At 33.1% G+C, this 27061-nt stretch overlaps 1 non-coding gene across 1 annotated transcript; it reads left to right on the top strand.

Moving 5' to 3' along the window:
- The first annotated feature begins 18775 nt into the window (after positions 1–18775).
- Positions 18776–18849, top strand: TRNAI-AAU (transfer RNA isoleucine (anticodon AAU)). Its single transcript has one exon. It is a non-coding gene; the product is annotated as a tRNA-Ile (tRNA).
- Positions 18850–27061: the final 8212 nt, after the last annotated feature.

Consider the following 27061-nt stretch of genomic DNA (forward strand, 5'->3'; position numbering starts at 1 on the left):
AGCACAATATGTTTGAAATAATATGATTAGTAATTAGGTAGTATTGTTCTTCTGTTTTTAATAGTTACTATTGAAGCGTATAGTCGTTAGGTGTAATATATATATATATATCTTATGTTACATAAGTAGTTATTTTTTCATTATAAAATATTATACTGTGTTTTACATTAACTAGTGAAAAAAAAAGATATTTTAATTGTATGTGGGTACACTACTACTAACTAATACTTCGCAGTAGTTTATTTATATTTAAATGTGTAGTATTATATCAAATTTTAAAATGTTATCCTTGTAATACAGCAATACAACCATTTAAAACATTGTTTATGTTATTGCCAATATATGTTTTATGCCAATTGAAACTAAGTCATAATATTATAATCTTAAAACTAGGTGTTTAAGTTGAATCTTACTTAGTGATTATAATGTAAAACTATTGTTAAACTATGGGAAATAAAATATTGTTCTCAGATTCCATTGTTTTATTGCCACAAATCCTACTATGTACAAAATATTCTGATTAAAACACTTTTTCGTAACCTTTTAGCATAATGTTAAGTATCAAAACATAATACACTTATATACAGTATGTTTGTATCATCCAACACTTACACTTATATACAGCATGTTTGTAAGTGTACATAAAGCGTTAAGTCGACATTAGTGCCAGCACGTACGCCTGGTTATGGGCTATTAAGAAATTGTTGTCGCTCGGACCTCGGGGGGACGGTTATTTGCTTAAACTTTCAAGTAACCCCCTTTCTTGATTGTTGGATTGTGTACAGGGTGATCTTTTTGGTTCAATGTTTTGTTTTATTAAAATATTTTGACTTTTAAAATACGTTTAAGTATAATTGTAGAGTAATTTTGACCATCTATTTATATATAGTTTAAAGTTCTTGTTTGTAAGCTTCGGAGTTTATTTGGAACTTAATATTGTGTAGAGTGATTTTAAAATGAACATTATAAATTCCTTGTTACATAGTTTACATGTGCCATCTATCCCGTGCCAGTAAATTCTGTTAAGAAATCAATTTAAATTTAAATAATATTAGGATACAGACACAATAATTTGCAAAAAAAATATTTAATTTAAACAAAAAATGTATTCAATACAAAATATTTAAAGAGCAGCCTGTATACAAATTATAGAAAGTAAAACCAACGATACAGGGGGGTGCTGCGGGCGAATACTACGAGGTGTTTAAACCTTGGGATTTTCCTAAACTTGACCCCCGACCCTTCAACTAGAAGACATAACAACCAAGTGTTTTACCTACATCTTATAATATAAGAGAGTAAAATCTTGTTTGTTAGTTTACAAATTAGATATTATAAAATAAAATAATATTATTTTGCTTTATTTGAAGAGATTTAAGAGTTTATAATAAGATCTTGAACAGTTTTCTTCTGAAGAAGAGCCTTCACATGTTTTTTTTATGTGAAAATGAATATTGGAGGTGATACGGGCTCCTTATTTGGGGATAAAATTGTTACAAGAATAATATTCCATATCAACTTCATTGGCATAAACATGCAAAAGTTATATTATCACATAAAACACACAATATAGATTATGTGCATTCTAACGTTCTAGCTCTACCAATCAATCATTTAACTCTTTCTAGTAACAAAATAACAAAATCCAAGGTAAATGTCGCAACGCCAGGCTAATAAAGAATGCAGAGCTTGTCCCTATATCGGCACAGATCGGATTAGCTGTTCGGAACGCAAATAGATCTCAAGTGGAAGTTGGAGCTCGGCTGCGGCGGACCAACTATCCTGTGTTTGATCTAACTTCGCTGACGATGCTGTATTTGGAATAGTTTTATGCTATTTGGAAGACCAGCGCCTGTATATTGTACCTATATTTACTTATAAATATTCAATCTCTTTATAATTATTGATTTTATATTGCTGCGTTGTACGAACATCAAAACATCCTGTTATTTTTATTAAATACTTGAAAGAAACAATCATGTGACTATAGGAGATATCAAAATAACAGCTGTTTATTATATACTAAGAGCAGTACCTGTGTGAACTACCAAATGATTATAGTAATTAAATTTGTATGTATTTATAAGTAATAAAGTTATTTTATCATCTCTCTTTACGCCAATACATTAAAACTGAAAAAAAGTGTAAATTCCTCTTCCGCATCTATAATATGCAACGCCTTTAAAACTTCCAACTAACATATTCCGAAACTATTGCTTACACATTCAATAAGCGGAGCAATCAGCTTAATCAAACGCAAACTATCTAAGACCCGAGTAATTCCTGTAAGTAATTCTCGGGCAGGTTAAGTTAACGTAACGGTTCAAGTTGAGAGCTCAGAATTTAATTAATCTGGTGTATAGTTGGCGTTAGCCACGGCCGAGCGGTCTCAGACGGCACCTTGCGCTGCACTGGGGGCCCGTGTGGGGGTGTAATGAAACTGGACCTTTGTTCGTTTATCATCAAATGATTGATATATTGAATGTATTATACGCAGCCCGCAGGTATATGTAATGTATGTATGATGAGGTAACTAATTTATTTAATAAAGTATTTATAAAGTAAATAAATTTATATTATAGCATTATATGTATGACGAAACGTTTAAATACAGCAAAATTTATTTAAAAAAAAATTCAGATAAAACATAAGAAAAGTTATAATTTCAATTATCTTGTCTTTTAAATAGGTAACTGAACGGACGAATCTTAACACCAACTTTTTTTGTAAAATTTATCTAATTTTTTTGATAATACATACTTTAATTGTTATGATATTACATACTTACACCAATAAGTATATACTTTAATGACCAAATTTATTTTCTAAATTATAAATCCACTATACCAGCATAGGTGCATTTACCCTACATCTGCTTGGCTTGCAAGACGCCGTAATTGATTAAGGAGAAAGACCCGAAACTTTGATTGGTCGCTCCAGAAACGTTCCGAGCTTAATTCGAACACACACATGCCAAACTTGCTCTAACTCATTGGAACGGCCAATGGCCTTTGCATACATTAGAAACTGTATAAATAGTAAAAATTATCCGATATCTGATAAAAAACTTCTATTCAGAGAATAATAAGGCTTTGTATTACAACATAACATACATAATTAGTAGGTAGTATATCTCTTGACAGAGTAATAAGAATCGAAATCATGTAAGACTAAAATATTATGTTTATCCTTCTAGGTACAGTAGTTCTATTATCGAACAATTTTTATTTTCACTTGTTATCATCAAGAAGAATGGAAACCATGAATCTGAATTACTCATGAATGTACCAATGATTAATATATTTAAATAGGCAATGATTTTTTTAATAAGAATTTTATAATACGATGAAATATATCAAGAATTATTCATTCATTCATTTCAAATATATCAACAAGCAATCTACTGGTTCCACAACATTTCAGTATGATCTTCTGCTTATCTGTTAGTTATACGAATGGCTTGAAAAATCATTTCTTATAATGAATAAAGGTGTCCAATACGTTATCAGGGACATTACAGTAATAAATAAACACCTTACACTAAATAATGACAGCACCCACCGGCCGGCAAGCGTTGGCGGACGCATCCTATGCTATACTTTATTGCTAAATTGCTGTTTCAATAGAATGCTATAAATCTTGCATTCAAAAAGGACGATATTATTCTAGAAAACATCATATCGACAGCATAAAAATTATTTAAAAAAATAATATTTTAACCTTATTTTAACTCTACGAATGGACATAATATTATAACAATAAACATTATACACAACTAGCTGTTCCCCGCAGTTTCACCCGCATTGCTCTTCTCCTGTAGGTCTTAGCGTGATGATATATATATAGCCTTCCTCGATAAATGGGCTATCTAACAGGGAAATAATTTCCTCCTAAGATTAGCGCGTACAAATAAACAAACTTATATATATAGTATGGTATAGATTTAATTTATATTTTGCAATTTTTGTCTCTTTATTTAATTTATAGATGTCGCTGCATCTAAATACAATTAATTTTCCTTAACTTAGGTATATAGTGAACACACACTATCAAAATTAAGATGAGATAAACATGCCTCTAAAGCAATCTGTAAAGCAATCAATCTGCATTACTAAAGAAAGAAATGTCTGTGGTACTGTTTACATACACGAGAGAAATCGAGTAAAAATCTAGTGGGAGTATTATGGTTTTGACGCAGAAAAATAGTTTCCACCTGCATACTCATTTCTATATTATGAGTAAGCATTTACAAGAATACTCATAGTTTTGTCTTTAATAACACCGTGAGTCACGGTTCAAAGAATTATTTACCTTGTGTTTAACTTTTGAATTTATTAGTAATGTTATTAATAAAATGTTCAATTACATTAGTTATTTGTTTATATCATAAATAGAGGATTATTCATAGGTCCATCTTGCGGTTTGGAGAAATATAGGTTTTTGTTTCAATGTATTCAATGTATTTACTAATCGCAATGAATAACAGTTTATAGTAGAGCCATTTTTTATTGTCAATATAAAAGGCTTTTCTTCTACTTCATTGCGTTTTGTCTTATTATTTATAGAAATAACAGTTTTTTTTATAGATATTATAATTAACTGAAATACTGCAATGCGATAGATGTGGAAACGGGATTCAAAAAGGTTTTTTTTTGCTTTACAGACATAATATAATGGCCCATTAAATGCGTTGTGTACTTTTGGCTTCATGCAACTTTAGGCCACCTTCAAATTACACGTAGCATTACTACAATGGCACCTACAGCTACCTGTGGTGGCCTGGTGCATGGCCTGTCCAAATTCAACCAAATCGAGCTGCTTATCACAGCAATTGCTTCACGAGGTTGCTTGCTCTTAGTGGACCTATTCAAAATATATGATTCCTAATTCAATACAAAACTCTGTTCCCGAAATGACTAATTAAAATCGCACAGGCATATCACGCCGGCGCCGGCACACAGAGCTGCCTTGTTCGTGATGTCACCCACCACGGCGCTGGCTAAAAATAGTAGGTAGGTATACGGTGTTCAGATTAACGTTAATACCAAATAAAACAATGTGTTCAAGGTCCACACAAAGATCTGCTATGTATTTAAAATGGATGAATAGATTTGCATGTATGGATGCATTGTCTAAGTTGTATGATCGTAATGGACTAGTATGAATTCTTAAACTTACAGTTACACTTACAACTGCATATTTTTGAAGTGAAACTTCTTTATCGGGGTTGGAAAAAAATTTAGCGAAACATTTTTTCTTTAAGCGTGACATTTTTCCGTTACGCGCCATCTTTGATTCAACGTATTTCTGTAAAGTTGCATATAGTAAATTATTTTTTGAAAAATAAGGTCATAAAGAAGTTTCACTTCTTACGTGTATACACTAGTACATGCACACATTTTTTTTAAAGAAGTTTTGTCATCGGTAACCAAAAAATATAATGATTCTTGTTATGTAAACATGTAGGTACTACTGACGCAAGTGGCCACTATATTTCTGCTGGAATTTTCATTATTTTAAGTAGGTAATCATTATCTGGATGAAAAAAAAACACAGTGATACCACATGAGTAGAAAGACGGAACAGAGACTAAGCTTCAAACAAACGCGAGAATCGATTGCACTACTACAAGTACGCGGGGCATGTGTGTGTGACTCTGGCCGCTTGTCGCGTACGCAGCGATTCTAGGAAAAAACCGGTTTGCGCTTGCACAGGCAGAGGACAGTCTCAGGGTTGATACTACGCACGTTGTTTGTTTTATTAGTTGCAACTTGCAAGTTTGAATATTTTAATATAAAACGTAATATTTCATTGTCAAAAATGGTTGTTTATTGTACTGTGTGTATGAATAATAGTAGAAAAACTAAAAATATATCATACTTCAACTATCCCAAGGAGTACAATAGGTGAGTAATTATTTTGATTATTACTTTTTCAAGTAAGTACCTACTTGCGTTTATTTTATTAGGTCCTTTTTTAATAAGAGAATTGTACACGGTGTGTTTTTACTACTACATTTGTAAGTATGTATGTATGTATTGTAAGTGTGTACATACCAACCTACTACAACCCAACCCACCCAGGTTGGGTTGTAGTAGGTAGTTTTGTTTAATTTGTCTTAACCTATTGTGACAACCCTACCAAAATAGGTAACAATTTTGCACGTTCTTAAGAAGCTTAGTCTCTGTTCCGTCTTTCTACTCATGTGGTGATACGCCATGTGAAAGTATAATTAATTGCCAGAAAAGTGTTTATCAATGTTATATTCCAAGTCATACAGTAATAAAGTGCATGTTTGTTAAAACTGACGTGTATCAATGAAAGAAGCAGATGTGCTATAAGATTAGTTTCCAACACCTCGCGGGGCTGAGCGGTGTGTGATTCAAAGCACAGATGCGACCTCGATACACCGCACCGTGATCTTGACAAAGAGTAGGCAGATGTCTAAAAGCAAAACGTTACTATTTCCTTACTGCAATATTTACTATACTATGAGCTGCTAATCGCAGTTTCGTCTACGTAGTAAGAAATTCCATTATCGCTCTTGCATCTAGGTACTATTATAAAGGCGAAAGTTTGTATGGATGTATGGATGTTTGTTACTCTTTCACGTAAAAACTACTGAACCGATTACAATGAAATTTAGCACACATATAGAGGGTAACTTGGATTAACACATAGGATAGGTTTTATCCCGGAAATCCCACGGGAACGGAAACTATGCGGGTTTTCCTTTGAAAACGCGGGCGAAGCCGCGGGCGGAAATCTAGTTTACTATACTATGAGCTGCTAACCGCAGTTTCGTCCACGTAGTAAGAAAATCCATTATCGCTCTTGCATCTAGGTACTATATTTTAACACAAAAATAAAATGGCTCTATTGCAACATGAAAGATAGATAAAATACATTATAAGCACTGTAATTGATTTATACTTGTTACATAGGCAATATAAAATACAATGTACCTACAAGGAAAATTATTTTAATGTAATAAATATCGTCCAATCACATTATTAGTAAACAACTAAATGACAGTTTTCCGAGCATTCTTTAGAGAACATGATAGCGCACACAGTGATAGAATCTTTGTCTTATTCCAGTAAGTTAAGTTAAGAGTTAAAAAAGTAGAAAGTAGAAGAAAATTTAAGAGTTATTACTACATAGTATAAAACAAAGTCGCTTTACCTGTCCCTATAAAAAAAAAGAATAAAAATTGTTTATTTCTTTTAAACAAGTTTTCATCTTGGGTTGGAGGTAAGTGCCTTCCTATGTCCCTATGTATGCTTAAATCTTTAAAACTACGCAACGGATTTTAATGTGGTATTTTTTAATATATAGAGTGTGTAGTATATAATTTACTAGCTGTGTTCCGCGGCTTTACCCGCAGTGCTCTGCTCCTATTCGCTTAGCATGATTATATAATATAGCCTATAGCCTTCCTCGATATCCATCACCGAAATAATTTTTTTTAAACAAACTCTTCAGCTTTATAATATTATATTTATAGTATAGATTACAGAATATTTTTCTTCCTCCAGTAATCGATACTTATAATGTTGACAGTTCTGTTGTATAATCTATGGCAATAACCGCTAGGTACATCGTGTGAACGGGCCGCATGTGTCGCGCACACACTCTTATTGGCGTAACGCATACTTTTTAATTACGTTACATGCACTGAAGGAATGCTTTGAGCCTCCTGTGAAATTGTGAAAGGGATATTGCTTGTGTGAATTATTTTATGGACTACTGTATGGTATTTTTTGAGGAAATGCCATTTTAGAGTTATGTTTAACAATTCGAACTGACAAGAAGCTATTTAAATGTAGAAATTTTATGAAACTTATATAACTTGTAAATACAATGTGTAGATGAACTTTGTTTTCAATCTAAATTGTAAAATTAAAAAAAGAATATCTTATAAATTTTCCGTCTGGAAAATGATAATAAACGACTAGGTACTAGGTACATATTATGTCAAGATACATACTAACAGCATACAACAGTGCAAATAAAAAAATATGTTCAAATAAAACTGGGACACATTACACATCTGTAAATCTCTCGTGTCACAGTGTTTGTAACCAAACTCCTCTGAAACGGCTGGATCGATTTATTTTTTTTGTTTAAATGCATATTCAGTAGGTCGTCAACTTATTTTGTTCTTTCATGACTTATAACTGAGGGGCGTTCTGGCAGAAATATGTTTACCAGTTTAGTTAATACCTAAATCAATAAATATTCTATTTCCAGTATATGTCCAGGCAAGGCTAACAGCAAACTAATTTGTTTCTTAGTAATATTGTTAAACGAGCCCATACACATAACTCCTTTTTCTGTACCAGGAGTGCTTTGCCAAGAGAACACCTAAAAAAAATTGGTTGTTTGTAAAGTAGGTTTACGATCGAGATGTTTACGTGATAACGTCTTATTGGTGGCAGCGCTCGAGATGAGACGGGAGATCGGTCCGTCTCTCTCTCGTTATACCTGCGATCGCGCTCGTGAGGTTTTGGTGTGACACAAGTTTCTGAACATGTCACCCGACTAAAACGATTTTAAAAACGTTATCACGTCAAAACAATATCTATAAGGACCACTAAAGAATACTCAATACAAAGTAGCCAGCTATTCCTTAGCTGCTTACTCTGACTCCAATAATCATTTACATCGTGTGAAAACTCATAAAACACCAGTGAGAAGAAGGCAAGTAGAATTGAGTACACGTTAAATGAATTCGAGAGATAGACCTCATGACAGGCACTTGAGGCGTACTCTAACTAATTGACGGAGTGAATGACCGACGCACGCGCAACTAGGAGCACTGTTATGTTGTGGATTATGGGATACTTGGGAATTGGGAATTTCGCTAACTAGAAGCAACCAGCTACTTTACGAGGTGACAAAATGAAAGATATTTGTACCATTAACATTGACAATACAATAAATATGGGTAATAAGTGTCAATATGATATGCAATAAAAATCCAAACTAACAAAATATTTAGCTGGTGATCCAGGATTGTATATTTAAGCGCATTTTTTAATCGCATTTTAGTCTCTCCATATTGAAATACTTCTTTAGGAATTCACTATTCATGAATTAAATATTTCAAATTAAAGGTGAATAAAAATCAAATTTTAACTGTAACTTCTTAACAAGTATCTTCTTCTCCTAAATATTTATGTGTGAAGTTCTGGTATATACTATATTGTATAATTGTGTATACCACACAACAAAATTATAACAAAATTTTTCAACTTTTTATCAATTTAAAGCGTCCCAAAATCTCCACAAGTATAGTCACCCTACACTCACCTCGTTGTCGATCCGCATACGACACAAACAGCGATAAACGCATTAATTGGACATGAATTAAAACATGATTTCAACAGGATCGCTCTCACTGCACTCGCAGCTTAAGTGTTTCGAAATATCTCCAAGATGGCATAATGTATGGACATAGTGTTTCTTCATACATAGAACTTGTGAAAATTGTACTAGTGTTTAGTTTTAAAGTAATAGGTGTGTCAATTAAAATGTTTATATTATCCTGTTAATTTAGCCTTAGGTAAGTTGTAAAAAATTGTGGATATTGCACTCTGAATACAAGCTAAATCATGTAGTCACGTATCGAATAAATTCCTTTTCGATATAATATCGTATCTAAAGTTAGGTACCTACAAAATATGTATTTTCTTGGTTAATAAAAATGTTTATATCTACTGAAATATATACGATACTATAACAGTAACTAGTTTACTTATTTAAATCATTAATTAAATTAACTCGTTTAAGCCTTTCTGAATGACACACAAAGCAATCATGACTGACAAAAAAGAGACAGAATTTACAAAAAACCTATTAACTACTAGCTGCGATTCGCGGTTTCACCCGCGTGGCTCCGCTCCTGTTGGTATTAGCGTAATGATGTTTAGCCTCAATAAATAGGCTATCTAAAAGAATTTTTCAAATCGGACCAGTAGTTCCTGAGATTAGCGCGTTCAAACAAACAAACAAACAAACTCTTCAGCTTAATAATATTAGTATAGACGTATAATCTCATGCTCTATCCAAATTTTCGTAGTAAATACAACAAATATAGTGTGTTACCTATAAACACATGTGCGTGGCGTGTACAGTAAACATAAAGTCGCTGCTAATGATACAGCGTCTCCTTGATTAGAGTGAGTCAGGCATTGAGACTGTCCACTTACACGCAGAACTGGGAAACTGTGGAGTCGATGTTCGTCTTTATATTATAGGGGATAAATAAGGAAGTGGAATCAGTATGGAAATAGTATGTAAATTAAAATTCTTAAAATCATTTCAAGGGCCCAGAAAGATTATTTACAAAAATTTAAATTGAAACTCATTAATGAGATAGGTATACTATGTATTAAGAAATATACTCGTAATGCATAAAGACAACACGTCAGCCACGTGGCATCATTTTATACTTAAGTAGTTAATTACAATAAAAAGTTCCCTGGCATTGTATTACATATATAAATTTAATGTGTTGTTGCAAGTTTACAGGGATATGTTAATAATAAACTCGTTTATAAATTATCAGTTAAAAATATTTAAAACGTAATTTCCACGTTTTTTAATCTCCCATTTCGAATTTTGTCCACTTTTCAGTTCTCTAATACACAGACCATTATGTTTCCAATAAATCGTCGACTCCACACCTCCCCTGTTCCATTAGGTGGGCACAATTAACAGTGGTAGAGGTCAATACGGCGTCGCGAGCGTCCAATTCGGACAATTGCCCGACGTGGGAACAGAACCCACTGACTCACCTCCGACATCTGTAATCGACGGTAACTATGTTGTTGTTATGTACTGTGGCGTTTTGATTAAGATGGTCTTATGGACGCGCTGAGTAATGTTTGTAAATCGTATATAAGACCTCTAGATATAGAGTAGTAGTACTAGTACAATAATTAATAACTGTTGTATTAAATGTGGAAGTATGAATTAAATGTACACATGCTAAAGAATAAAAAAATCATAACATAAACTTGATAACGACACATGAAAAAAAAACTTATTTTCATGCCACTTAACTTTAGATTCCGAACAGACTGATTGGTTACATGTTTAAACATATTCAAAATACCCAATAAGAACAAATATGTGCATAGAATGATAGGTTTATATCAACAATGTTTTAAATCGCCAATAAAAGCAAATTTCAAACGTATAAAATTCGGCTAAAATCATCCCAACAAAATAGCAGTTCTCAAACATCAATCAAGATCATGAAGACTTAAGCCAATTTAATCTCAGGAAAAATTCAAACGAATCGCATCTCGCAGGGTCTGGCAATCAGGTATTCTCAACAAATTGGCTCTAATAAAATACTCCTCCAATTAACGAGGCTGCGAGGGAAAAATAATAAGAATCACCTTCTGAGATGGCAAGCGATCTGCTCGTAATTGCGTGGGGACCAGCTTTAAATGGCTCTTTGTTTTGATTGGTTGGACTTTTGGTTTTATTTTCTAAAGTTTGGTGCAGATGTTGAAAGTATAACCTGTACTTAATGTTTTAATGAATTTGGATTGGTTGGTTTTTCAAATCAAATCAAATCTAATCAAATCAATTCAAATCTGTTTATTTGCTCGTATATGGTCATACAAAGGTCGACTTCGTTGTTTAGTTCGCTGGTGGAACCGCACATCTAATTAGGTATAAGCATCAGATAAAACATCATATTATAGTCGAGCCAACTTAATAGGCAACATTTGACGTCTATCAATTTTATCTTCGAAGAGAGGTAACCTGCTTAAAAACATCGATTAAAGTGAATTAATCGATACGGATTTGAAACATTTGTCAATCGAATTTATTAATTTATGATGATTTTTATTCACAAGTAATCAATGCATTCGATTCTAGATGTCAGATTTCGATTTTTAGAGTAACGTCTCTGGTATTTAAAAAGAATAAAGGTTTATTGACACAAGATTGTAGCGACGTCAGTTCTTCAATTCAGAAATTGTTTATTATGTTTAGTATGGTTTATCAGTAAAATGAAATCTTAAAATTACTTGTATCGGTCATTATTATTATAAATATGTAATCGTAATTGAAAAAAGTTAAGCAAATGAGCAGTTCTAACAAAACGAAATATCATGTTATTCTATGTCGTCCTTACTAGGTTACGTTGTTGAATTTTGTTTAACTGTCAAATGTTGCCTATTAAAATGGCTCTACTATAATACAAGTTATCTGCTACGGTAAAACAACTTCAAATAACTATGCAGATAAATACGTTGGTAAAACTCTACCAATATTTCATTCTCGACTAAAACGAAAGTTCTTCCGAAAACATTCTTCCAGAATATTCATAGCTGAAAAAAATAAACAATAAACACATATCTCACGATATCCCTTCAATCACGAAGTTGGTAACAGGTTCAATATCGGAGATTGTTATCAGCTACGTACCTCTGATTTATGCGAGCAGTTAAGCCGGCTATTTACTAGTTTTAGTGGAAGGTAAGATGGTCCTTTTTGTGGACCCTCGGCCGGTTGGGGCTAAAGGGATATGAGAACAGCGGAATTATTTATTTTTAATGTTTGATGTGACCTAGTCATCTACATTGTAATATTAATACCAATCGTTCTTTTCCTGTAGTAAAAATTTTCGCTTTTGAAGACATAGCTTTTTTAATACATAAATAAAATAAATTGTAGATAAAAGTAACTGTACTTCTATTATCGCCATTGAATTCATATTTAACATACTTAACGTACCTACAGATGAAGAGAAGTAGTTACAAGACAGAAAGAGCTCTACTTTATCTTCATTAAAGTCTACTTAAGATTACAGAGCAAGCTTCTTGACTCCACTTCTATTCAGTTTTCTCGTTTAAACAATACACTAATTTCAGTAAAATAACGCTTTATACATACATATTTCCAGATTTTTTTTTTCAAAAAGAAAACTTATTTCCAGGTAAATAGAATTTCCTCAATAGGCCGAATCGCCTGTCCTTTAGACCGCTGAATAGTTAAAGACAGTTATCAGTCACGGCGATATATCGCAGGCCACTGTCCGCCGATAATTATCAGAATTACTTTTATTAACCAGAGGTGGGGAAGTTTGAGATACTCCAGATAAGTATGTGTTTTGTTATGATAATAATGTCTTTAGTATGAAAAAATCATCTCGAAGACTAAAATGTCTAGAATTTCTATTCTTAAAGTAATTAATTTATAGGACTGTTGCAGGTGATATCTAATTCGAACACGACATGGCATTAAAATCTAAAAAATCAGGATACCTTCAAAATTTTAAAATTGCACTTTAATGTGATTTAAATAAATTACCAAATACATAAACAATTCCACAACGTCTAGTACAAATCAATGGAAATCGGTATATACTTTTACTTTCCTCATAAATAGAAACGAGCGGGTCTCAAAGCTATGTTTCCCAATCCCGCCCACGATAAACAAACACTTGGCACTTTTTACACTTTACAACGGCTCGTAAACGGACAAGACGAGACCAGTCAGCGTTTTTTTAAACTAGTGATGGTCCCTTGCGATGGAAATTGGTAAATATTTCGGTGAAAATCAATTTTTTAAAGAAAAATATCTTTAAACTTTTTAAAAAATAAGTTTTACTATTGCACCAACTATATTAGATATTATCGCGAATATAGTACAGTTTCTTAACCTTTTAGGCCATGTTATTAGTACAGCTATTTAATAAACAAATATACCAATCTATACGTATTCCTTAGCTGAAACTCAACAAAAAATAGATCAATTAATATAAAACCAAATAAAAAGCATTCCAATGATTATAAAATAATTCTTTAAATTAAAAATGCACTCGGAAAAGTCTATTTCCACAACCAGTTGCATGTTCTAAATTCTAAAATAATACACTATTTGATCAAAATTAATATCTAGATTCTAGACGTTCCGAACTCGCTCATATCTAAAATGGAGACCATCTCTACTTTCCTCTATTTGCATTTCGCTTTGGACTTTATATCCTTCAGGTAATAACCTCTTTGATGGACACAACCAACTTACTTGACACTTTGCTGAGGGAATATAAACTCTATTCCCTTTTAATAAAGCCTGGGATGGGTGCTGGGTATCTTGGTTTTGAAACAAGCCTTGGAGATAAAAGTAAACGGATTATTGCAGTATCGTCTTGAACGCTGTGTATGGTGGTGTGTGTTTTATGTTCTGACCAATAAGAATTCGTCGTTTTTTAGAATTTTCTTAGTTTAAGGTTTTGTTTATCATCTTGCTTATCTATATCGTCATATAAGACGTTATCATTTATTTATGGTATTAAAATGAAACAGTAAGGCAAGACCAGCGACGAAGGTACCTACCTATTCACGGCTTTCATCGTCTCTGCAGTAGAAACAAAATAAGTTGATGATGATATTAATGTTGAAGCAAAAATAGCCAGATTCGTAATTTTAGGACAAGTATATGTTCCCTTTAAGTCTGTTCAAAATGTATAGCATATTAAAAAAAATATTGTTATGTGATTGATGAGAATGATTTTCACCAAAAAATAAAACAAATATGCTTATATACAAAACTTTTACTTAATTAATAATTATTATACAAACAATCTCTCAACATTAATCTACACAACAAAAATTTTCCCTGAATTTCCCTGCAAAACTCCACAATGCGTATGTTTGTCAAGCCCGGAACGGCTCGACTCGCCCGATGTACCGTGACGTCACACAGCTCTGACAACAATCCACGTCAATTTGACATATCCGCGCCACTCGCCACGCAGTACGCACCAGAATACGGAAACCATGGAGCTACATAGAAAATTTATTATTTTGAGGGTTTTTTTTTTTCAAACAAGAAACAGGTAAAGGGCTTATAACGAGCCTATTGCGTGACCGAAAGCAAGGCTTTCTGAAGATGTATCTAATTTTAAGAAAATTTTAATTATATGATCACTTACTAACAACAACCTCAAAAACTTTATTAATAATATTATACCAAATAACCTTAAACGCATCATAGATCCCAAATCTCATAGGGGGCATAATTATATTCCAGCAGTGGGAAAATATATGGGCTGACGATGACGATGATGAAATCACAGCCAACTTTGAAAATATTGAAAATAAATTGGTATTAAAAATCCTGATAGTCTCCACAGTTTTCTGTCCTATATCAGTAGTTTTGCGAAGCTCTCCATACCAACTCCGCTTCTAAACCCAGCCCATTCCGCCCCTCCGCAAAACTGATTGATTTATTGCTAAACGCTGACATAAACAGACTATTCACCTGAGAATCTAGCTTACATGTCCTCAGTATGGTAGATAACTAAAGGGTGATTTTTTTGCTGGTTTCTTTTTGGCAGAAATATACGAATCGAACGATATAAATGAGTGTTTCAGAGCATTTCATGAATTATATTCTTTATTTTATAATTTATGTTTTCCATATATTAAGATAAAAATAAGTACAAACAAAACAAACATAAACTGGATAACAAAGGGCTTAAAAAAATGTTGTGTGCGGAAACGATACCTGTACTTAAACTATTTATATTCAAATAATAATAAGAAGAACAAATGGAAAAATTACAAGAAGTACACACGTATATTAAAAAAGTGTATTTTCAAATCTAAAAGAATATAAAGTGCTAAGTACATACTCAAAAATAAAAATAAAGGCCAAGCTTTATGGAAAATGATATCAAATAACATCAATGAAGTCAGTAATACACATGAAATAGCCGAGATTAAAATAAATAATATTGTGTATTCCTCAATTAATGACATTTGCGAACAATTCAATAATTATTTCATTGACATGACTAATCAGACGAACTTCCAATTTAATATGACAGACATTAAAAAAACATTGGCCTATGATAATTTAAATTCAATGTTCTTGACCCCAACTAGCGTTGAAGAAGTCTCTAAAATAATTCAATCACTAAAAAATACAAATGCAGTAGGATCTGATGGAATATGTACAAAGATATTGAAAATATCAAACAAATGTATAGCTAGCCCACTATCTTTCTTAATAAATTTATCTATGGAACAAGGAATATTCCCTACTATTCTAAAAACCGCAGTAGTAAAACCTTTGTATAAAAAAGGGGATCCCTCTGATATAACGAATTATAGACCCATATCATTAATACCTGTGTTTTCAAAAATCTTTGAGAAGGTGGTAGTAGAAAGACTAAAAAATTTCGTAAACATGAATAAATTATTAACTAGACAACAATTTGGCTTCAGAAAAAATAGTTCAACATCCTTAGCTTGTTTTGATTTAGTAAAAGAAGTTATTCAAGCCTTTATTGAAAAAAATGCTGCGACAGCTATATTCCTGGACATGAGTAAAGCGTTTGATTTTGTAGACCATAATTTGCTCTTATATAAACTAGCGAAATATGGGATCAGAGGTAAAGCGAATGAATGGATTGAAAACTATCTCAGAGAAAGGGAGCAATATGTCGAACTAGGAAAATGTGTTAACAAAAATAAAATTATATATAAATCCAGTAGAAGGTTAAATAGCTCCGGAGTGCCACAGGGCAGTATTCTCGGTCCATTTCTATTTCTCATGTATATAAACGACCTGCCAAACATAACCAAACATAAAACAGTTTTATTCGCTGATGATACAACACTTATTGTGAAAGGCAATGCAAGAAATACTTCTTACAAATTAGAAATAGGTAAAGCATTATGTGATATAGTAGGGTGGTTAAATAGTAATAACCTCCAAATCAACTTTGACAAAACTAAAATGATCCAATTTTGCACTAAAAATAGTCGACAAATCGAATTAAAAGTTGATTATGAAAACAAAACCATAGAACAGGTAAAAAGCCACAAGTTTCTAGGTATCCATTTGGACGAAAATTTAAAATGGAATGTGCATATTGAATACATATGTGACAAGATAAACCGATTTGTTTATGTCATAAGACGACTAAGGAACACAGTGTCCATGGAGGCGGCCCTAAATGCTTACCATGCATATGTGTCATCAATTCTCTCATATGGACTTATATTATGGGGGCAATCTTGTGATAGACAAAAGGTGTTTATAGCGCAAAAAAAATGCGTACGGGCCATAGTAGGATTGAGACAAAGAGACAGCTGTAGACCCATATTTGCTAAGCTTCGTATATTAACATTGACATGTATGTATATTAGAGATGTATGCTTATTTGTAAGAAAGCATCCCGAGTATTACACGAAAAAAGGAGAAATCAATACTCAATTTATGACCAGATTTCAAAACAAACTTTATTTTCCGACGTGTAGAATAAATACTGCGAGAAATAGTATAATTTTTAGAAGCATTACAATATTCAATAAAATACCAGACGATTTCAAAGAATTACCTGTACATATATTCCGGACGAGGTTAGTAAACTGGCTAATCTCAAAGCAATTCTATGATATAAGTGACTTGACAAATCAAAAATAGTAATTTAAAATTAATGGATATCATATCTGGACATAAATTAATATTTTAATCTTTTTCTGCTACTGTATTGGGATCTATAAGTGTTGTGGGATATAATATTGTATTTAATGTAGTTTATAATATATTTGCACGCTCAACTACGAGCAGAATGTTTAAGGATCTATATTATCTGTATCTACAAACATCTTTGTAATTCTACATTCTGCAAATAAAGCAATTTGAATTTGAATTTGAATTTGAATTTGAATACTGTTTTTGATAGATCACGCGTGAATCGTGTCTTGTGTCTTTATCAAACTTATTCAGTTTGGTCTATAATTTAAGCATGAATCGACTTACGAACGAACAACGCTTGCAAATTATTGAATTTTACTATCAAAATGCATGCTCGGTTAGAGAGTGTGAAGTCGGTTAAGAAGTGCGCGATGCACTTCTTCGATTGGCGATTTTTTTTTTGCCCAAAATGGAAGAATTGGACATGCCTCACATGTGGTTTCAAAAAGGCGGTGCCACATGACACACGGCACGCGAAACAATAGCCCAATTGAGAGCCGTCTTCGGCGAACAGTTTATCTCACGTTTTGGACCCGTCGATTGGCCGCCTAGATCGTGTGATCGACGCCTTTGGACTATTTCTTATGCCTACAGGGATAAACCAGCAACGATTGACGCACTGGGAGCCAATATTGAAGCATTTATTCGTGATATACCGGCCGATATGTTGTAGAGAGTGTGCCGAAATTGGGCCTTGCGAATGGGCCATCTAAACCGGAGCCACAGCATTTGCATGAAATCATCTTCAAACATTAAATTATATTGATCGTTCTATCGATTCCATTATAGATTACAACAAATTTTTCAAATTTTTTGTGTTTTTTTTGAAAATCAAATCCTAACCTCTTAAAAAATCACCCGTTAGATAACAGCTTTATTTCTAATTCAAATTCAGATAAACTTTATTTGATATAAGATACATTTTTTTGGCAAAATAAATTCTACAAGTTTCTCGGTGGTTAAAAAAGGACTAAACATATACACTTGTAAAAATTTACATGAAAGTTTGAATTTGAGATGATCAGATTTGATGCGGTTTTTGTAATTGAAAAGTCTTATTAGTGCAGAAATGGTTCTATGTTTCATAAAAACTAAGAATGAATTATTCAACTTACATTGCAGTTTCGTGATAATTTATTATAATCAATTTTATGATAATTTATTGCCTAATAAAATGTGGTATTCGTAGATCGAATCATCCATGATAAATAAATGGTAAAATGAAATATACCTTAATTTCAAATAGTGTTCCATCGGCCCATTAGCTCAGTTGGTTAGAGCGTCGTGCTAATAACGCGAAGGTCGCGGGTTCGATCCCCTCATGGGCCATAATTGTTTTTTTTATTTATATACTGCATTTTTTTACTTCTACTTGTCATAATATTAAGTAGCTATTGTAGGATAAAATTAGTTTAATAATCATTTATTTTTCTGCAACTGATTATATTGAACAAAAAATGTGATTCATTATCTTATAATTTTAATATCTAATAAATAATAACCACCTAATCTCAGACAATAAAACAATTAGGTGAACTTGTAACAATTAACGTTAATCCACACCACAAACAATCTTCAGCTCTATATCTATAATCTGTATTTATTATTTGTGGATTTGTTATTATCTGTGGAAAAGCGCGCGAATCACGTATTTCCCGATCGCAACAAACACTAATGAGTTAGTAGTTGGTAATTACCTATTGTTTAGACGTTCTTTTATTTTTATATTTCGTAGATTCAGGAAAAAGATTTATTTTTGTTGGTTTTCACAAATTATAAAATGATTGTATATAGCTCTATTTTCTCCTTGACTTAGTTAATTAGGCATTCTGTTCTTATTTAATTTCATCATATTGTGTATGCCTTGTATGCCTTAATATGAATAAGAAGTTTATTTGCACACTTTATTTTATTGTGCATTACCTAATTAATGTTTTCTATTGATAAGCATAATATTATGTTGCAGAGGTTTTTCCGCTCTTCTCTATATAATCGGCTTTCCGGAATATAGAATATATTTCAGATATATAATTTATATCTGTATTTTGATAATGCAAATCTAGTATAATAACTGTTTCAGTATGATATTGAAAATAAAACCCGCTTTCACCATTTTTAAACGTACTAAGTTCGTACAATATTTGACTAACCTGTAATTTAAAAGACCTCCTGCTCTACCTAAACAGCAATAATTGTCCAGCAATTCGTTGTCAATTCATAAACGTAACAAAACGACAGACAATAATTGCGTAAAACACTCTGCTCGTAAAAATATAATTCACTTTTGGCCCCGCGTAATTACGCGCGCAATCAACGCTCGCAAAAATGACGCGTCGTAACCTTTCTATTGTAATATAACTACTTGACTGCTAGCGGATTTGAGAGTATAAACGCATTTAATACTGGTTATTTAAATTATTGTATTTACTAGGTAATTTTGGGAAATATTATATTATGTACACCTGCAAAACGTAAGAAACCTTCACAGAAATTTTTACTTTCTACGCTCAGTCCTTTCGGCTTTGCGTTACTCAAAAACGGAAGAGTTTTATGCGTATTGATAGGACAATGAACATGCACCCTTTACTTTGTCTATAATCAATAATGACTTCATAATAATTCATAATACAGAGACCACATCTTATGACGGTTACTTCACTACTTTCCTCGTCATAAAAATGGTCTCTCTTTTTCTATACAAATATTATAAAGAGGAAAGGTTTGATTTTTTGTTTGTTTGTTTGTATGAATTGAATAGGCTCCGAAACTACTTGGCAGATTTGAAAAATTCTTTCACTGTTGGAAAGCTACATCATTTCTGAGTGACATAGGCTAGGTTTTATCCCGGAAATCCCACGGGAACGGGAACTATGCGGGTTTTTTTTTGAAAACGCGGGCGAAGCCGCAGGCGGACAGCTAGTCTTTTTATAAAAATATCACATCCATTATTTTGTAAAAGTTAACTCCGTTGCCAATAATGGATTAAAATCTATTTAATACTACTACTAGAACATATAATATTTAATACTACTAGAAATTAAATAATTTTTGTTTTTTTTTCATGTTACACATAAAACGCCCGCTCCAACTGCGGGCACGTTTCTCCGCGGTTTACTTTCGAAGCTTAAGTGTCATTAGAATATTGCCCGATTACTCCCTGAAGCGTATTTTTAAAGCTCTGTACTGAGAGTTAATGCGAAAAGTTTAAATTGAAATTTGATCTGCCGCTATCCGACCATAGCCTTAATTAAAATAGGAAAAACTTGTACTGATGTAATCCCATGTGTAACTTTGGCGCGACGTTAATTGCGTTCGCATGTGACTTTATTTTAAAAGGAAGATTGTTTTATGAATCCTGAGATCTATCTTTCATATCTTATCAAATTTAATAGTGAATAGGCAAATTGTTAAGGAAATAGAATATTACATTATCTAATACTTGTTGAAGAAATGAAATTCTCAATCGATTGTTGGGTAATAAAATAAAACACACATTAAACGGAATCTGAAGGGTAAACAAAAAAGAGAAACAAAGCGAATCAAACAAAATACATTTGTAATGCTTGTTTAAATAGAATAGAAAGAGATGCGTCAAAATCCAACCGTTACAATTGAAACGGGCGACATAATCCGAACTCATTGTGCACGCGACTGAACAAAAATGGCGGACAATCGCCCACATGGCTCAAACGTGCGCATTAACATAATTGAATATTCTATTGTACGTGTCTAATGCAGTTACCTGACAAGCGCTTACATCGCTTTCATTTAAATCTCCACTCCGAACCCTAATTTCGGCAGCGCTTTTTGGTGCTGGGGTCGTTCTGTAGCTCGTGGGTATAACGTTACCTGTAGCGGGGGGTGCACGCCATCTGTCGTCGGGACAATGCAGAGATTTATTGTCGCGAAATGCGCTCACGGGGGCTTGCGGGGATTCAGTTTTTTGTCGGCTATCAAGTTTCCATTAGCTAATTTCATATCGATTTCGCTCTGACGGTGAAACTTTCACTGGGATTCGGAATTGATGGATCGTTTTTATTCGATTCCAACTGCGAAGTTGCCAGTTCCATTTTTTATGGACGCACCGGTTTGCGGACCGCGTAATTCCATCTTGCGATTGTAAAAACAATATTCATTTCTTGTCTTGCAAAGTGCTATAAAATATACATCGAAATTCTGGAATACTCACATTTGTTTTTACATTTAGTATATAAAATGGAATAGAATTAATTTGGTTGTTTAGAAACTTGTAAAAAAATTACCAAAGGATATAAAAAGTGACTTGACGAAAGTACGAAATTATAATTTTCAATTCATGAATTCCTCTGAACATTTTTGCATAAAATCATCAATCAACCATTTTCTTCTGAAGAAAACTATATGATAAATAAAGTGAATTTCATAACAAAAGTTCCTAGCAAACTTAAACAGAGTTATTCCAGTACCTAAACACTAAAACCATTCTTATAATCCGGTAATAGGATCTGGCGAGCAGTTATATTAATTGAAAACGTTAAGCGAAATTGTTGCCGTCATCAATATCTCTCGGAGGGTGGCTACCTTCCCTCCGAAACATCTGCATTATCTTACCTCTGCGTCCCTCACAATCAGTTGCACAGGCATGCGAAGTGCATTTGCCATTTCGCCCTCGTCCAGCCTCTTAAGAACAATCTTAAGCCTCTGCACTTAGGGGCTATAATTCAAGCTCGCCAATATGATCTTCTGTATTCGAAGTGCCACTATCTCTTCTACACGATGCATTATCGACTCTATTGTATCTGCTTGCGGTTGAGTTTCGTTTGTCCCCAGTTTCTCGGTCACAGAGTGCTCACCGTTTAAGCCAAGAGGGTAGTTCACATGTTGGCGGTGCAATATATCAAATTTTATACCAAGGGCAACGACATGTGCGCCCGGCGCGGACAATTGCTATACTTTCGAGGGTGCAAGGTTGGAATTAAATATGGGACGAGGTAATGGATTAGCAGATGAGGCACCTCGCAATCAGATCCAGCAGATGTGCCTGTGGTAAATGGAAATGTGATGTAGTTATGCGTAATCGGATATGTGCACATTGCATCTCGCCGCTACCGTGTTTATACTGTTATTTCACTGGAAATACGTATAGGTAGCCTTAAGAGCTTTGATATAGAGAGATGAGAGATTCGACCATCATTATTAATGAATAATCGAAATAGTGAATATTTATTTGAAATAGAAATAGAAATAGAAAAAATCTTTATTGAAAAAGTTTTAAAATAAAACAGTTAAAATTTGGGGAAATTAATATTATACACTAAATATAAAAGGTTTTGTTTTACCGATTAATCTAACACTAAACATCGTCAGGCATTATTAATTGATCACAATCTTAGTTGTTCGCGGAAGCCCGCGTGCCGGTTCTCGATGCATTGATCAGGCATCGTGTTGCTAGATTTAGGAATATTCTTTTTACTTCTAGTAACTCGATTATAAATGCTTTAACGAATTTTGGTAGCAGCATCTTGGCATTTTATGCCCGGCTTCTGCGTTAATATTTATAACTTCTAAATTGATACTTTTTTGTGTTATTTCAATAACTGTGTAATGTAATGTAACTCTTGTATTTTTATTTTTGCCTAACGGATCTTAGTCGTCCATTAATGTACATAATAATTCAATAAAGGATATTTTATTTTATTTTTATTTATTTTATTTTAGTACCTACATAGACACATACCTACTCCTTACCTCAGATTTCAACGTTAAATTTTATTACCATTTTCCAACATCACCAGCATTTATCCTGAAAATATGAACTACTGTCATCACATATCATTCAAAACAAACACTAGAGACGGCTTCATAAACTAATATTTATAGCAATTAGCATTATTATTCACAGGCTATTACAGCTTCATTCATTACACCAATCGAAAGCAAGCAAAGGTATTAGTAATGATCGATCAGAAGCGACTCGGCGGCGTCATTACACGTAACACGTGCGCCCACACTCAAATTGCACGACGCTCGTCGTACCGTCAGCAAACATTGATGACATGTCAAATGTTTTTGGCAAAAAAATTGACCTAATATGTATTTGTATGAAATATAGCGAGACTATTAATGTGTGCCAGAATTATAGATGCGTTTTATGGGGATATTTTATAATTCAATCATTATCATTATTATGTATTATAGGTTATTTATGAAATAAGCAGTGTTTCGATCGACTGGCACTATATTAAACCCACGCAGGTCACGCAGTAATTAATTAGTTTCTCACAAAGTAACGCTCGTTTTAATGAATCAAAAATTTCGCATCAAATAAAACCTAAAACGTGTTCCTTAAGCATAATAAAACCACAGTCTTTCCACGTTCAATAACTTCAATAAAAAATCACCTATTTTTTCCAAATATCCCGTATGTTTTGCTGACGCTACCGTCTCACCTATTCACGTGGGTGATGGATTGCGGCGTCGATTAGGGCCGGCGCTGACCTGTTCCTTCATATCGCACTAATGGCACATCACGTCCAACTTGCTGGATGAGATACAGATGCTTATTACACGGATTGGACGCATTTTTCATGTTGCTAGTACACAATGTTGATGTGACAACAGTAATAACCGTAGTAATATTATTAATGTTTAGAACTCTACATAATTAAATATATTTATATAAGGGAATGCAGAAAATGGCATCTATTGAAACTTTCCTTCACTAATACTTAAGTGATCAGTGAGTCAGTATCCAAGCTTCTGTAACCGAGGAACGGAAAGTCCACCCAAGACGTTCCGTTTGCACATTTTTGCTTCCCTGCTTAACTCCAAATCGAAAAGAACAAAATACTTCACTAAACTAAACAATCCTAACCACACAAAAAATCAAAATAAAATTAATATCGTATCAGGTGTCAAGGGCTGTCAAACGAACAAGGGTCATTACTTACAGCAATTAATGCTCATGTGGCGGCCCGTGGGAGCGCGGGAAAATCAATTTTTAACGCAACCCTGGGAGCTGGGAGCTGAAAAGCCTCTGTTTTGGTTTATTTTATGGAGATGTTTTACATGGTACTGAAAAAAGGCTGGGAGAATTTTTGTTTACATATTTGATACAAGCAATTTTAATTAATCTTCAGGTTTGAGTTTTAAGTTTTTGTCAGTAATCATTTTATTTATTAGGCATTAATTTTGTGACAAAAACGATGTATAGGAAAAAGGTCAGTAGGTATATGTTCTCAAAGTTAAAAGAATCAAATTGAAATTGAGTGCAAAACAATTATGAATAACACTTTATTCAAAGGACTAACTATACTGTATAGAATTTTTTGTTAACGAAGGAATTCGAAATACGATTTCATTGAAAATTCATTTGTAATGCATAAGCTCAATTTACTTACCGATTTTGAAGATCCTTACAAATGCATGTAAAATTTTTGCATGTAATTTTTCTATACTATTGCACTATAATTTTTAAAATATTTCCCTCCACACATCCATTACAGCTAGAATGACTACAACTACATTAGCTGCCAGTCAGTAAATCAGTCAGGTACCTGGGGTGCACTTGTCGGATCAAACAGCAATTAATCTCTGCCACTCCCCCCACGTCTCCCCCCACCGGCGCCCACCTGACCACGACCTACTGTCAGCGTCAGGTTACATGGATAGAAGATTATAGTTACGTTGGATTTTAATAAAAATAGCTGTCTTAGAAAATTATAACTCGTACAGAAGATGATAAAAGAAGTATGCGAACTCTCTATTTGTAATTTTACCTAGCTTTCATTTGCTACAATAATAAAAATAAATACAGATAAAGACGAAGATACATTAGCTGAGAGATAACTTAATATTATTGACGTATCTTCTTAATATTATTACCATTATATCAGAGCAGAGAAAATATCTATTGAAAAATAAAATCACATCACTCAAATATGTGGACCATTATATATTGATCATAGTTTTGGCGATAAATAATCATTGGCTTATGCCAAATAGCTTTTAGATGTATGATTACAATATATGGCTACGGCTACGGCGTAGAACCTAAATGTAGAGCAAATATTATATCACAATACAGTAGGGGCTAAATATTTGAAATCATTCATACTTATTTGAACTTTAACTCAAAAGCTAATACTTACTACGATACTACAAAAAAAGCTATAACAATATATACAACAGTCAAGACCATTTCGATACATAGAGCAGACATGTCCTAGCTACAAGGATACTGTCAGCTTTCCGATTGTACTGTAATTAATCTCCCCCCCCCCCTCCCCCCTCTAACCGCAGTCTTTGCACCTCATGCCTTAGATACAAACCCACTTGAGATTATATTACACTTTGTATATGAAAGCTATTAAAATTATTTAATTTAATATGTTTAAATTCACGTAAGCTTCTAAAAGCTCGTTAACCTACCTCGTTTATCGTCAAATTGTAAAATAAATGTACATTGCAGTCCAATATACAAAAAATTGCAAAAAAAATTGCATGAAATGAAATGCTCATGCATTCTTAATAATATTACAAATTGTTTTATTTGTAAAATGATAACTTGCCAGTGTCAAAATTAAAGATTAATTCAAAGTTTACATCCGCTGATGATCATAGTAAAAAGTAGTTGGGCCTTTCGAGTATATTATAATATAATTAAAACTACAAACTAATATTGTAAATTGTAGTATTGTAAAGTACATCACGTGCACTCGTTAACATTCAATAGTGTCGCCTCTCGTCGCCATAACTGAGCTTATGAGGTAATAAACCTTCCTCTTATTGCTTTTCATAATTATGAGGTGGGTAGAATTCATATTTATTTAAATGACATAAATATTTTTAGACGTAAATAGTGGTAACATTTAGCTTATTCTACTCAATGTAGAAGTCACGATGATTGTATAGAATACATACAATTATTCAAAAAGGGTTTGATCCCACTAATATTATAAATGCGAAAGTTTGTGAGAATGGATGTGTATGTGTGTGCTTGTTACTTTTTCACGCAAATAATACTGAACCGATTACTATGAGATTTATCACACATATAGATGATAACTTAGATTTACACATAGGATAGGTTTTATCCCAAAAATCCCACAGGAACGGGAAACATGCGGGTTTTTCATAGAAAACGAGGGCGAAGCCGCGGGCGGAAAGTTAGTATGTTATATAGTTCAAGTACTATTCTTAAATATACATACAACCGAAAAATATCTTACACCAAATCACTATTATTCGTTAGTCGGGTCCACAAACAGAGCTGCTTCGCACAGCAATTGCTTCGCGATGCTGCTCGCTTTGTGTACAATTTTGTTAAAACTTATAATTTCGTTTCATTATTTAAACACAAATTACACAAGCAAACTAAGTACTATACATTGAATAAGCTATTTAATTTTAATCTCAATATAGAACAAAATTAAAGTTCTCAATATCAGCTGAAGCCAATTGACTCGTCTCAGCAGCACATGGCTCGCTGGTCAGCGGATAAATCAGCACACGTTATCGAGATATGAAAACTGTTTCACGTGGTGGTAAGGTTTGGGGTACA

Source organism: Colias eurytheme, chromosome 10, assembly GCF_061535395.1.
Source record: "Colias eurytheme isolate Ceu_HAF_F1 chromosome 10, ilColEury1 Martin Lab GWU primary, whole genome shotgun sequence".
NCBI lineage: Eukaryota > Metazoa > Arthropoda > Insecta > Lepidoptera > Pieridae > Colias > Colias eurytheme.